Genomic DNA, 12100 nt, shown 5'->3' with positions numbered 1-12100 from the left:
GAGGATCAGCAGCAGCAGGTGAGCGGTGTGTGTGGTTCTCTGTGTGTTTTGTCTCTGTTTCAGGATCTTTTATTTGAAAAGCTGCGTGTAGAACAGAGAAAGGCTGAACGACGGACGTCTATAAGAAGCAGCTTGTTTACAGCGTCTCTTACTTATGGCCACACCACCCTGAGAACACCTGATCTCGGAAGCTAAGCAGGGTTGGATCTGGTTAGTACTTGGATGGGAGACCGACTGGGAATACCAGGTGCTGGAAGCTTTTATCCACACACACCCACCTTCACTCCAAACCTCCTGTTACACACTGACCCAGCGGCTTTTTCTTCATCAAAGCTACACAATGAGATAAAGAGTCCCAAGTGTTTTTGTAAACCTGCAATGGCGACTGTTTTTGGTATGCAGGAAAGAAAAGGCAGAATGCAGGTGAAAAAGTGTTATTTGGCAACCCAGCACTGTGTAAATATTAGACAGAACACATGATGGGTCATTTTAACTTGTTGAGTTGTGCAGTTTAACCATTGTGCTGAGCTGTGAGGTTCTTTTTTATCATGGATCAACTATGTAACTTTACTGCAGCTTGTATTTAAATGAAAGGTTTACATTGCTGTCTTCAGGATTTCCTCTTTAGTGATATTTAATGTTAATAGCTGTTCTGATCTAAAAGATGCTGCTGCCTTTGACCTTTAAAACTGAGAAGTGATTTGTGAGATAATTAAAATAAGTGAAATGTTTATTTTGTACTTTGGTTTTATATTATTTGTGCAAACATTTGTTTTATACAACTTTAAACCTGTAATAAAAGATGAACATGTTAAATGTGTCTTTATTTGCTTTAACTAAGCTAAAGTTTTTAACAGGGACAAAAATGACAGTTTGTGTAGCAGGGCTGAACACGTAAGTAAAATGTTTTTATAAAGCTATAAAACTCTATCCACTGACCAAAGTACACAGATCTCACACAGCCCAGGTCAATAGGACCTGCTAGTTAGAGAAGGCTCACTTGTTTGCAGTGGCGGCTGGTGCTAAAAAAATTAAAAACAAAACAATAAAAAAAAGCCTTTAAAAGTAGCACTATTTGAACATGAATTTTGCCCTCCTTTGCTTCTGTCTTGCAAATTTCTCAATGACATTATGGTTAAAGTCAGTAATCTCAGTCACTAGTCTCTTCTCCATTGACAACATGGCCAATGCATTCAGCCTGTCCTGGGTCATAGAGTTTCTCAGAAAAGTTTTAATTCTTTTCAAGGTTGAGAAGCACCTTTCAGCTTCTGCTGTGGTCATGGGTGTGGTGATGAGGATCTTCAGGAGAGTGACAGTCTCTGAAAATACTTCTTCAAGATTATTTTCCATAAACAGCTGGAATAGGCCCACAGCACCACAACAGGCTTTGAACTCTTCCTTGCTGTAGATAAGACTAAGCTCTGTCTTCAGCTTACCTTGATTGAGCACTGGATAGGCTTTTAAGGTGTTGCTCAGTGCATCTTCAGGAAATGCTGTCTTGTATTGTTTAAACCTGTCCCCCTGCAAGAGTGTGGCACTAATAAGGTGGTTTGTGAAGGAAAAGCGCTCACTGGTGTGTCCCAGTATGATATCACAGACCTAGAGAAGGATAAACATGAAAATTATGAAGTGATCATAATTTATTTATTTCACACATTTATTTCACATCTAAATAGTTATTTTTCTATCACTGTTGAAATTTAGTCATAGATCAAGTCATAGAAATGAGTTTGCTGCCATTTTCAAGACAAAATGTGTTAAAGCATTTTTGGAACAGAATTTTTGTGGGACAGGTTTATAGAAAATTCAGGAACCAAATGTTATGAGAATTAGTTTTATTCCATATTACCCATATATTGCAGTACAGCAAGAATAATAACATATATTGCTGACAAGCATTACACCAACATACACTGATCATTCATGCATAGCATAGAAACAGCTCTAAACAAATCTAATTGGACTGTGACTTCCACAACTCACCTCTGCAGCAATCCTTTCATGGTCTTCTACACTGAGTGTCAGACGCTTCTTTACTGGCTGACCGCTACCTTCACTGCTTTGTCCAACCATGGAATGGAGAGAATTTCTGCAAAGGAAAAAAATTACAATAACAATAATAATAACAATAATACTAATAAACAAAAGAGGAAAATGCACAACTATTACCTGATCTTTTGAATGTCCTGCTGGAACTGCTGAATGCTCTCCTTGATATAAACTGAATCTATGACCTTCTTCTGGAGTTTGGAATAGAGGAGGTCCACATGAGGCATGATATGGTGGAAAAGCTGCAGAAAGAACTTAAAATCCTGATCCTCCAGTAGCATGGCAAACGCACCTGCCTCTCTGACAGTAATGGGGTCAAAGTCACCAGAGTCTCGTATGCTTTCAAACCAGCGAATGAGGTCCTCTCTGTGTTCAAACACAGTATTGATGGTACGGCTGTGAAAGTTCCATCTGATGTTGTTGGATGCTGGTAGTCTGTGCGCCACAACGTTATCAAGAATACTTGTGCGCTTGGGTGATCTGGAAAAAAAGCTGGCAAATCCACCAAGGTTAGAAAAAAAAATTCTCACTTTGGTTATGTGAGAAGTAGCCTGCTGCATTATCAGATTGAGCTGATGTGCATAGCAGTGGATGTAGTGTGCATTTGGGTACATGTCTTGTATCTTCTTCTGAACACCTGCAGTGGCACCCCTCATCACGCTGGCTCCATCATATGCCTGGCAGATGAGCTTACCCTTTTGATCCTCAGGAAGGATAGTTGCAAGACGTTCTTTTAGGGCTGTAGCAATGGAATCAGCAGTGGCCGACTGCAAAGGGATGAACTCAAAAAATCTTTCCTGCACATTGTTTTTAGCATCAATATAGCGTAGTACAAGAACAAGCTGGCACTGCGTGGCAATATCCATTGTCTCATCTGCCTGGATTGAAAGAAAATCGCTGCCCTGGGCTTCTTTGATTATATGTTCCTTCAGAACAGACAACATACAGTCCAGTAGCTCATTCTGCACAGTTTTTGAAGTTCCCTTAAACACAGTGGCATTCTCAGTGTGCTCTTTCAGCACTCCATCAAGAGAAGAAACAAAATCCACCAACCCTCGCATTTAGGGATGTGTTATGTGTCATTTTAGGACAGCCCATCTTATAAAACTTTTTTAAACTGTATAACCACTGAAGTTGGCATTAATTGTAAATTCTATAGACCAGCCTTCTATTCATCACTAACAAACACCAAACAACATCATACTGCAAATCTCATAACTCAACACAAGTCAAGGTAGTAGTTTAAAAGTGACAGTAAGTCTGTGTCTGTTTCTGTTACTTATTCTGAATTGTGTTTGTTTGTAAACCGTGAATTAGTTCTTAATCTGGTCGTGATGTTAGTGAATTAAACCTACATCTCTCTGATGGTCTGACCGATGAGCTGTCTGTTCTAACATGCTGCTTAAGCCCGGCTAGCTCAGTCGGTAGAGCATGAGACTCTTAATCTCAGGGTCGTGGGTTCGAGCCCCACGTTGGGCGAGTGTCTTTATTTAACATCTACGGAAACCAAAAGGACGTTCTTCCACTTTGGACAGCCGGTCTCCAGTGACTTATCAGGTGGATGTTTGTGCTTGTAGGACTGTTGTTTACTGGATGTTTTCAGTTACTTATTTCCACTATTCTGTGGAGCTACACATTGTTGTTGTGTCTCATATCCGATGATCAACAGGCAGGTTGTGCAATAAAAGACACTCGTCCCTGGGTGGGCTCAAACCACCAACCTTTCGGTTAACAGCCGAACGCGCTAACCGATTGTGCCACAGAGACACATGCAGAGAAGTTTCATTGGACAGTACAGATGAGTCACATGACTTGCTAACTTTTACAGAAGGGCAATTAAGTTTGGTAAATTGAAATAATGGCATGTTTCTGACCTGAATGAGAGGGGCAGTAAAAAGATCTCACACTTGTCAGAGACAACGTTTGAAGCCCAGGTTAATAGGTTTGTTGTTTGTTAGTTTAAGTCCAAAAGTGGGTGTGGCCCATACGGGGATCAAACCCACAATCTTGGCGTTATTAGCACCACGCTCTAACCAACCGAGCTAACCAGCCAGTTTATCTACACTCTTTATCTACACTCTTTAGATCTTTGTACATAATTCTACACTAACTTCATGCAAGCAGCTGCATGGCAGCACAAAAACCATTAAAGATTCTGCACACTTTCAGTGAAGATCTGCAGAAATGAGCGGCTCCTAAACTGAATTTGGTTGTTATTGCACCAGAAATGCAGTTTCGTGTTATTTTAATGATCCGAGATCTCCGTCCTATTTGAGACCATGCATTAATGCAGTAGGTCAGTATGCTCTCCACAGAGCAGTGGTAGAATGCCACCAAAAGCTCCATGTTCAGGTTGGTTTTCCTGAGTGTTTTCAGGTGGTGTTTGTGGTCCAAGTGAGGTCCTCTATGATGTGGCTTCCCAGAAACTTGAAGCTGGAGACTCTTTCCACTTCTTCTCCTTTGATGTTTAAGGGAGTGAGGTTCTCATGGACATGCTGAAGATTTTACTGGTGGGCACAGTCTCTGAGTTTTCTTCCTGGGATCCCATCAGGCCCTGCAGCCTTTCTGACATTCACAGATCTAAGGGTTCGTCTGTACAGTAAGAGAGTGCTCACTGGTAGCTGGTGTGGTTACAGCAGCTGGATCCATCCCTTGTGCCTCAAAGCGGGCAAAGAAATTATTTAGATCCTCTGCCAGCGAGACGCTGTTAGCTGTTTGAAGATCTTTGCTCTGCTCTGTATCCTCTAGTGATGTTGGAATAGACACAGCACCAGGTATTATATAGAAGCACACGCCCTCTCTGTGACTCTTACCGGAGTCTTTGTTTCTGTCTCTCTGGTGGATTGAGCAGCCTACTAATTCAATAGCTGCATCTGGCACATCTGGATTAAGCTAAGATTTTGTGATTATCATCATACACGTTTTCTGTATAGAAGTTGGCGATGTTAAACTTAGTCTCAGTTCATCCATCGTTTGAAAGCGACCTGAGGTTCGTGACAAACAGACTTGTTAGCGGTAGTTTGTAAGGGGCTCTTTAGCCTTGCTAAGATACCGGACCGGCATCTTCATTTTTGTCGTCTCTTACTCCGCCGTCTTCGTCACCTTCCGTTGGGTGTGGTCTCAAGTTCGTCTCGGCTGTAGGAGAGGAGACTTAATGAGTGAATTCAGTTTAAATATTAATTTAAAAAAACTTACCCATGATGATTTACCAGGTCGTTTGTTACAGTTTCCTTTCCAGTCGTACCTCCACAAAAACCAAAACACTTAATCTGTAAAAGAAAGACACGTGCATGAATGTGATGAGGTTCTAAGATCTCTGAATATAATCCTGATCATCTCTAATGAACCCAAATGTAATTCATACTGCACATTCACTGCACTATACTGCACACCCAACATACTGACACTCACAGTTACCCTTATACTGCACCTCTATCTGTTACTGCACCACAGTCAGTATACATACTGTAACCAAATTTATTCAGGTACTGTACACCACACACACACACACACATTTTCTAATGTTGTGCTCACTAATAAAAGTCAAAAAGTTTTAAGGGTTTTTTTCTGCTCTTAAACATAGTAGAAGGCCACCTAAGAACACACCAGAGTTGGGTAAATTGTCAAAGTGCATCTTTTACTGGGACTATAACAAAGTACATACATAACACATAAAAAACAGTTTAACGTAGAAAGCACTTACTAGTCTAGAGGTTCATGTCAAAGTGTCTGAATTGAGATTTGGCAAGTGGAGCAGTGAAATCCTCAATTTGTTTTGTATCATTTTTTCCAAGTGCATTTGTCATGGACCTGAGTAGGCCGAGCTTTTCATTATGTTGTTGTAGCAGCATCTCTCCATTACTGTTAGTAAAATATCATTTACAATATTCAGTTTCTAAATACACACACACACAAACACACACATCTTTTACACACGTAATACACACACATAATACACACACCTAATACACACACATCAGTACACAATCACACGTCATACACATGTATGAGGTGTCAATACCAGGGTGTGTCATGGCATTGGGGTGTGTCAGTACCAGGGTGTGTCATGGTATGGGGTGTGATTCACTGGGTGGAATTAACAAACCACTCTGGACAGGTTGCCAGACAAACACACTTATACCTAGGGTACCCCATTATCCCCAGGACATGGGGAGAACATGCAAACTCCACCCGGGAATCGAACCCAGGATCCTACAGAAGCCGTCCCACAGTGGAAATCAAGTCAGTATATGTGCAGTCACATGAATCCAGTCATGCCCATATATGGTAAAGGTAAATTCACTCTGCTCCCTCGGAACGCTGTGACATCACAATGTGGACCTGTGCTCTTCAGGAGCAGCATTTAGATTTTCTCCTCATTTACGATGGCTGCTTCTCTGAGACAGAGGTTTCTGCGTGTGCTGTGTTGCGGGGCGCCTCCCCGGGCGTCCTCCGGGGGCGACCCAGGTCACGGGGGCGGCGCGGAGGATGAGGAAGCACTCCTGATGGAGGGGTTTCTGTTTAAGAGGACCAGGAGTGTGTTTAAAACCTGGAACAGGTCTGTACACTGATGCTTAGTGTATATATTAGGATTTATATATATATATATATATACACACTCAATATTATATTTATACACTCAATATTATATATATATATAAACGATGCGTTTGATCTCTGGGCGGTGGTTCATCATACACAACAATCAGCTTCTCTACAAGAAGAGGTTTAAGGTAGGTCACATGACTTTACATGATCTAAATCAGCTCTCTCCTGGACCCATAATGCACCCTCATCTTTTGGGCACATCACAGCAGAGGTCGACTTCTGTGCCGGGCTGTGTCCCACACCGCCCCGTCATGTTTAAGTCTGGGACGATTTCACCGGCGTTTATATCATTGACTGTATTAATAAGAAGGTTTTATGTTCTATTCCCCCAGCATGACTTCACGGTGCTGGCTGAAGACCTGCAGCGCTGTTCGGTCCAGAGCTGTGAGGACGCCGGGCGACGCTTCTGCTTCCGTGTGGTCACGCCCACAAAGTAAGTCCAGATCTATAATCATCAGAGACAGACAGACAGACAGATGATCAATAGACAGACAGACAGGTAGATAGACAGACTATTTATCTATCTGTCTATCCATCTGTCTGTCTGAATGTCTGTCTATCTATCTGTTTATCTATCTAATCAAACTGTCTATCTGTCTGCATCCTATATAATCTGTATCTATCACCGTGTGTGTACAGGAGCTGTACGTTCCAGGCCGACTGTGAGGCAGGAATCAGACGGGTACGAGAATGATTCAGAATCAGGGTTCACACCCACTTTAATGATTAAAGCTAGCATGGCTGAGAGTCAGGTGAGCATGTGCTGTGTATCAGGACTTTCTAACCTGAGTAATTTAATCACTGAAAGTAAGAATATCACCCTGTTCTTCTGCCATCTTTAATTCTGGCTTCATTTCACCTAATGAACGTGGCATGACCTTTATAAATGCTTACAATCAATTTTATCAATAAAATTTTGTCAATTTTGTCAAGAAAAAATAGAACTGCTGTGTAATTTAGTGAATTCTTGCACTGCACATGGCAGAGGACTAAAAGAAATTAAGACCATGTAGAATAAAAGTATGAGGAAAGTATGAGGTTAAAAGCATCAGCTTTTATTTATTCTTAAAAGAAAAATACATGAACCTCAGTCATCTTACACGAAGATCTGTTCTGCTCAACAACAGTAAAGCTCTCCATCGTTTCTGTGTGGCAGCTCCATAACTGAAGGGCTGTCAGTGTAGAATCGGGTATGTGGGTATATGCCCTGCCCTTTGTACACAGGCCGGTTAGCTCAGTTGGTTAGAGCGTGGTGCTAATAACACCAAGGTCGCGGGTTCGATCACCGTATGGGCCACACCCACTTTTGGACTTAAACTAACAAACAAGTGAGGTCAAGAGTACCTGCTAGTTAGAGAAGGCCAGAGAAGGCTGGCCAAAAGTGACCAAACCCCTGGCCCTTTTGCCCAATTAGTTAGGTAAAGATTAAAACAGACAAGGGTGAAAGCAGGTTAAAAACTATGGTCAAGTGTGTTTTTCTAAAGCCGATGGCTTTAAGAACGGTCACTATCAAGCTGGCGTTCTGCTTGTTACTCTTGAACTTTAAGAAGGTGCTCAGCTTCCAGTTGTTACTTTTGCACAAGAATGTTTTTTCAACTTTCTGCCAGTTACCTAGAGAGGTGCGATGGCCAAGTGGTAAGGCGTCGGTCTCGTAAACCGAAGATCACGGGTTCAATCCCCGTTCGTGCCTTTAACATGCATGCGCTCATTTTAAAACATGACCAATATGCTCTAGTTCACATTCCTCCTAGGCTAATTTAAGAATCACAACTCTTTTCCTATTATCCCTTGCAGGTCTTATTTACCACATTAATGCTGTGCTTCCACACCAGCACATTTCCTCTACATAGGGATGGCAGCTTAGAGGTACTGCATGCCGTGCCTGTATGAGCTCCAGAGTGTCACAATCCCTTGAAATATCCAGGTACTTAGTCAGACTCAATCACAAGCCCGTTTTAAACTTTACCCAGCTGACTGAGCAAAGGTACAGGAGTTAGATGAATTTTGGATTGGACTTTCTATTGGCTTGCATGACATGATGGAGCTTGTTAACCGAGTGTTTAATGTCTTTTGGAGCCAACCGGTTGAGAGAGCCAGTTCTTAACAGCTACCACAGAAGACTATGCAAGTGTGCTGTTAAATCTGCAATCCCTCACTTGACAGAGGCTAGAGATTCTTGCTCCTGGTTCTGCTTCTCTTTTTGCAAAGACTCTCGTACCTGTTGGAGGTTTACAGTGGTGTATAGTAACGAAGTAATAATACTTCGTTACAGTACTTAAGTAGTTTTTTGGAGTATCTGTACTTTACTGGAGTATAAAAAAATTCGGCAACTTTCACTTTTACTCCACTACATTTCCGAACCACAAATAAAACGTTTCACTACATTAGCTTGTAATTAATTCAGTGCAGACATGATGTGTCCCATCATTTTTAAAAACTCACCTACAGACAAATATTTCCTCAGATTACTTCTGTATTACACTGTGTGATAAAGGCGTGTTCCCAGACTACCACAAAACAAGTAGAAAAGGGCACTCTTTATGGGTAATGTAGGGCGAATGCTTGAAAGCACTGAAAAGAATTAGCAGGAGCACAGAAGTTGTTCTTTTTCCCCGTCACCTTTATTTTTGGCCACAACAATCAAAATATTTACAAGCGCGCTATGAAAAAAAAAATAGAAAACTCAACCTCTACCACCAGAGGAAACAGACTTGTGACTGCAAAGCCACTTAAGTCACATTCATTGATGTTTACAAGTCACAGGCCTAGCATAGCTTCTAGCCCTTCTCCAGAAAAAAGAACCCCTTACCCCTTTTCCAGAGCTGTATTTAAACAGGTAGCTCCTCGTCTGGATCATACCATACCTCATACAGGTAAAGACAAAATATATAACAAAATAAATATCTAGTTCACAGAGCATCAAATATGGCAAAATGTTATGAGTTACAAACAATACTCAAACCCATTCAGCAACAACATTTCCAATATTTACAGCATATGCTTATCTAACATTTCTTCTCTTTTACAGGTTCTTCACCCCTCCCCTTCTACAGAGGATGGACTCACCCAGGTAAGTAAAGCTAAGGAGTTTTCCAATAGTACTCTTTTAGGACCCCACTGGTGAGTGTGAGCAGTGCCAGAATACAACAGGTGAGTGTTTACACTACAGTCCATGTTGGTAATGTGTCAGGGTACCTTACATCATTACACACTGACAGAGGAAACATTCATGGTGCTGAGGAACATGCACGTCTTTAACCCTTTAATGGTCTCAACAAGAACTCAACTTTCAAAATTTTATGGATGATTTTTCAGCTGCTGCTTCAGGTTGACACATAAGTTAGAAATTGTGTTTTCTTAAAGTAAGAATACCAATGTTTTTTACGTTTAACACAGGCCAATCAGGGAGTAGATACAGCCCAAAAAAGATTATTTAAATACAGCTTATTTTACCCAGCTATTTAGATTATACTAATGGTTGAGCAGATCATTAAAGGGTTAAAAGTGCCACACGTTTAGTTAAACTTGCTTGAGTTTTGCTTTTAAATTAGTTCTGCCAAAATTCAGTTGTTTTAGGTTATTGGGATATATACAGTATCTATAACTTGAATGTACTACCCAAATTAAAAAAATGGAACAATATAGAAAATGCAAATAAAATAGATGCAGTGTTTCTTACATTTACATCGACTCTTATTCCATCTTTTATGAACCCAAAATATTTCATGTTTTGTCTGGTCAACTTCATTCTTAATATACACATACATGCATTTTAAGCTACAACACATTCTAAAAAAAGTTGGAACGGGGCAATTTAGTCCTCGTAATAAGGTTAAAAAACAACTAAACAATGAGGTGATTTCAAATAGGTGATGTGAACAGCTGATAATAATCACAAATTGGCACAGATCATGTTCAGATGGAAGGAAGAAAAAAGCTTGTTAAGGTGGTTTACAGGCTTAAAAGAACAATCTTATATTTTTCTAAATGACCGCTTCAGTTTATACTAACAGCATTTACTTTTACTTCTACTTTTAATACTTAAGAACATTTAATATCAAATTACTTTTAATACTTAAGTACATTAAACATCAGATACTTTTAGACTTTTACTCAAGTAATATTTTAAAAGCTGACTTTTACTTCTATCTAAGTAAATGTCTGGTAAGATACTTGTACTTTTACTCAAGTATGGCCTTCAGGTACTTTATACACCACTGGAGGTTTACCCTGGGCAGCACAAGTTGGGGATGTAGCTCAGTGGTAGAGCGCATGCTTCGCATGTATGAGGTCCTGGGTTCAATCCCCAGCATCTCTATTCAGAAGCTTTTAATTAGGGACCATGTCTTGCCTTGCGATCTTATTCTCCACATTAGAGCTATAGAGCCACAGCAATCCTGTTGTGTCAGAAAAGGGGATGTAGCTCAGTGGTCGAGCGTGTGCTTCGCCTGTATGAGGTCCTGCGTTCAAGCCCCAGCATCTCCATTCAAAAGTTTTTAATTAGGGACTATGTCTTGCCTGTCTGTCTTATTCTCTACAAGAGCGCTATCGAGCCACAGCAATCCTGCCTTGTTATGAAAGGGGATGTAGCTCAGTGGTAGAGCGCATGCTTTGCATGTATGAGGTCCAGGATTCAATCCCCTGCATCTCCAGTAGCTTGTTGTTTCACTCTGCTATAAAAAAGCTTCAAGTGTGCTTCTAAAGGCTACGGCTTTAACGGTCACTATCAAGCTGGCCTTCTGCTTGTTACTCTTGAACTTTAAGAATGTGCTCAGCTTCCAGTTGTTACTTTTGCACAAGAACGTTTTTTCAACTTTTTGCCAGCTACCTGGAGAGGTGCGATGGCCAAGTGGTAAGGTGTCGGTCTCGTAAACCGAAGATCACAGGTTCAATCCCCGTTCGTGCCTTTACTATGCATGTTCTCATTTTAAAACATTACCAATATGCTCTAGTTCACATTCCCTCTAGGCTAATTTAAGAATCACAACTCTTTTCCTATTTTCCCTTGCAGGTCTTATTTACCACATTAATGCTGTGCTTCCACACCAGCACATTTCCTCTACATAGGGATGGCAGCTTAGAGGTACTGCATGCCGTGCCTGTATGAGCTCCAGAGTGTCACAATCCCTTGAAATATTCAGGTACTTAGTCACACTCAATCACAAGCTTGTTTTAAACTTTACCCAGCTGAATGAGCAAAGGTACAGGAGTTAGATGAATTTTGGATTGGACTTTCTATTGGCTTGCATGACATGATGGAGCTTGTTAACCGAGTGTTTAATGTCTTTTGGAGCCAACCGGTTCAGAGAGCCAGTTCTTAACCGCTACCACAGAAGACTATGCAAGTGTGCTGTTAAATCTGCAATCCCTCACTTGACAGAGGCTAGAGATTCCTGCTCCTGGTTCTGCTTCTCTTTTTGCAAAGACTCTCGTACCCGTTGGA

General features: G+C 41.0%; 1 protein-coding gene, 5 non-coding genes and 1 pseudogene across 6 annotated transcripts in view; all 7 read left to right on the top strand.

Moving 5' to 3' along the window:
- LOC134326913 (zinc finger protein 850-like) overlaps positions 1-12100 on the top strand; it is a gene marked incomplete at its 5' end in the record, with an annotated part of 54543 nt that overhangs the window by 3015 nt on the left and 39428 nt on the right. The window lies entirely within an intron of this gene.
- On the top strand, positions 151-259 carry LOC134327225 (5S ribosomal RNA; annotated as a pseudogene).
- trnak-cuu (transfer RNA lysine (anticodon CUU)) lies at positions 3456-3528 on the top strand. The gene has a single exon. It is a non-coding gene; the product is annotated as a tRNA-Lys (tRNA).
- On the top strand, positions 8276-8347 carry trnat-cgu (transfer RNA threonine (anticodon CGU)). The gene has a single exon. It is a non-coding gene; the product is annotated as a tRNA-Thr (tRNA).
- trnaa-cgc (transfer RNA alanine (anticodon CGC)) lies at positions 10904-10975 on the top strand. The gene has a single exon. It is a non-coding gene; the product is annotated as a tRNA-Ala (tRNA).
- Positions 11238-11309, top strand: trnaa-ugc (transfer RNA alanine (anticodon UGC)). Its single transcript has one exon. It is a non-coding gene; the product is annotated as a tRNA-Ala (tRNA).
- Positions 11493-11564, top strand: trnat-cgu (transfer RNA threonine (anticodon CGU)). Its single transcript has one exon. It is a non-coding gene; the product is annotated as a tRNA-Thr (tRNA).

The sequence above is a fragment of the Trichomycterus rosablanca genome, chromosome 14 (assembly GCF_030014385.1).
Source record: "Trichomycterus rosablanca isolate fTriRos1 chromosome 14, fTriRos1.hap1, whole genome shotgun sequence".
Taxonomy (NCBI): domain Eukaryota; kingdom Metazoa; phylum Chordata; class Actinopteri; order Siluriformes; family Trichomycteridae; genus Trichomycterus; species Trichomycterus rosablanca.
This window is presented reverse-complemented; position numbering and strand designations above follow the sequence as displayed.